Here is a 3,081-nt window from a genome sequence, read left to right as displayed (position 1 = left end):
GTGTCTTTAAGGGTTTGGGGAACGCGCATGCGCGAGTGAGTTGGCGGAGAACTTGAGTGTGTGTGAGCGTGAGTTGTGGCTAACAGCAGCTCGTGTATGTGTGTGTGTTACTTTTTGAAGTACAACCAGTTACCGCTTGTTAATAAAGCGATTGAGCAGCGCATCCTCGTCTGTGTGACTCCTTCTCCACTGCGGGGCATTACAATACATACATATATACAAACATATATATATATATATATATATATATATATATATATATATATATATATATATATATATATATATATATATATATATATATATATATATATATATATATATATATACACACACAATTGTGTATACTAATGTGTGTATGTATATCTACAGTGGGTCAAAAAAGTATTTAGTCAGCCACCAGTTGTGTAAGTTCTCCCACTCAAAAAGATGAAAAAGGTCTGTAATTGTCATCATAGGTACACTTCAACTATGAGAGACAGAATGGGGGGAAATAATCCAGGAAATCACATGTAGGATTTTTCCATCCATCCATTTTCTACCGCTTATCCCTTTCGGGGTCGTTTGGAGTGCAAGAGCCTATCTCAGCTACAATCTTAATTAATTAATTGGTAAATTCCTCTGTAAAATAAGTATTTGGTCACGTACAAACAAGCAAGATTTCTGGATTTCACAGACCTGTATCTTCTTCTTTAAGAGGCTCCTCTGTCCCCCACTTGTTACCTGTTTTAATGGCACCTGTTTGGCCTTGTTATCAGTATAAAAGACACCTGTTCACAACCTCAAACAGTCACACTCCAAACTCCACTATGGCCAAGACCAAACCTTGTGAGGGTATATAACAAAGTATTGAGATTAACTTTTGTTATTGACCAAATACTTATGTTCCACATTAATTTGAAAATAAATTCTTAAAAAATGAAATTTTTAGGATTTTTTTCTCTCATTTTGTCTCTCATTGTATGATGGAAATTACAGGTCCCTCATTTTTTTTTAAGTGGGAGAACTTGCACAATTGGTGACTGACTAAAAACTGTTTGCCCCACTGTGTGTGTGTGTGTGCGCGCGCGCGCGTGCGTGTGTGTGTGTGTGTGTGTGTATATATATATATATATATATATATATATATATATATATATATATATATATATATATATATATATATATATACACACATATATATATATATATATATATATATATATATATATATATATATATATATATATATATATATATATATATAAATATATATATATATATATATATATATATATATATATATATATATATATATATATATATATAAACGATTTTTTTCCCGATTCAAAACGATTCTCTATTCATTCAATGCATAGGATTTCAGCAGGATCTACCCCAGTCTGCTGACATGCAAGCAGACTAGTAGATTTTTGTAAAAAGCTTTTATAATTGTAAAGGACAATGTTTTATCAACTGATTGCAATAATGTAAATTTGTTTTAACTATTAAATGAACCAAAATATAACTTAATTTATCTTTGTGAAAATATTGGACACAGTGTGTTGTCAAGCTTATGAGATGCGATGCAAGTGTAAGCCACTGTGACACTATTGTTCTTTTTTTAAATGTTTTCATAAATGTCTAATGATAATGTCAATGAGGGATTTTTAATCACTGCTATGTTGAAATTGTAACTAATATTGATACTGTTGTTGATAATATTCATTTTTGTTTCACTACTTTTGGTTTGTTCTGTGTCGTGTTTGTGTCTCCTCTCAATTGCTCTGTTTATTGCTGTTCTGAGTGTTGCTGGGTCGGTTTTGGTTTTGGAATTGGATTGCATTGTTATGGTATTGCTGTGTATTGTTTTGTTGGATTGATTAATTAAAAAAAATAAAATAAAAAAATAAAAATAATAAACAAATAATACAAAATCGATTTTTTAAAAACGAGAATCGATTCTGAATCGTACAACGTGAGAATCGCGATTCAAATTCGAATCGATTTTTTTCCCACACCCCTAATATATATATATAGATGTCAGTAAGACCCATTTACCAACACAAACATTGTTGTCCAGTGTTTATTGTGTGAAAAAGTGGCACATTGACACTGTTACATAAACCCTGATATAAAAGCACAGTAATGTAATCCTGAGCATCATCCTTCACAGCAGAACGTGATTTATAATTTGAATGGCAGCTTGCTATGTCACATACACAAAACAAGATGGATGTTACGTGTTACAAATCCCACTCATGGCACACTTTTATTATTTCACGAGTGTTGCATTGTTCATTACAACTACACTTATTGGATCATGTTACTCTTCAATATAAAATAACAAGTCACATTGTGGCTGAACAATGAACGTCATTAGTGAGATCAGGTGTCAGATTCACTGCACCCTAATTACAAAGATAATTTGTAATGTATTGAAAAGCACTTTTTTATTATTTTGTGGCTTTTAGCAAGTACACACACACACACACCCCATATGAGTTGTGTTATACTGCTAGTTTTAATTGTATATTTTGGATATGTACATTTATGTCAGACTCTTTTCACTAAAAACTCTTGTAAGTGTAAACAAGTGTATTGTATGTACAGTACAACACGGATCTGGCCTTGTCATGGCAAGCGAATTGTGCGTTTTGATGATGCAGAGAGTGTTACCGTCTAGAGCAGGGGTGTCCAAAGTGCGGCCCGGGGGCCATTTGCGGCCCGGAGCTCGGTTTTTATTGGCCCGCGATACATTCTATAGACAAACTAAACAGGTCCCAAATTAGAACAAAAAACTATGAAAAATTAAACGGGACCAAATCTCCCAAAAATGGGACCTGAAAACCAAAATGGCCGACAACCTGACCGTCTTACTGTATAAGGCCTTTGAGAATTTCCGTATGTCCTGTCATGATGAAAAAGTGTACAAATTTCTTGTAAGACATGATATGTTTTTGAGTGTACTAAAGCTCTCAAAAGCATTTCAGTTGACGATATTGGCAATATTAGTAAATACAAGCTTACTTTCGAGCACAGTTAACATAAAAACAAATACAATTATTATTAAAATAATCAGGAATTATTTTATTGCTTTGT

This window comes from Entelurus aequoreus, linkage group LG13 (assembly GCF_033978785.1).
Source record: "Entelurus aequoreus isolate RoL-2023_Sb linkage group LG13, RoL_Eaeq_v1.1, whole genome shotgun sequence".
Classification (NCBI taxonomy): Eukaryota; Metazoa; Chordata; class Actinopteri; order Syngnathiformes; family Syngnathidae; genus Entelurus; species Entelurus aequoreus.
The sequence above is the reverse complement of the archived record's forward strand: the minus strand, read 5'-3'. Positions refer to the sequence as shown.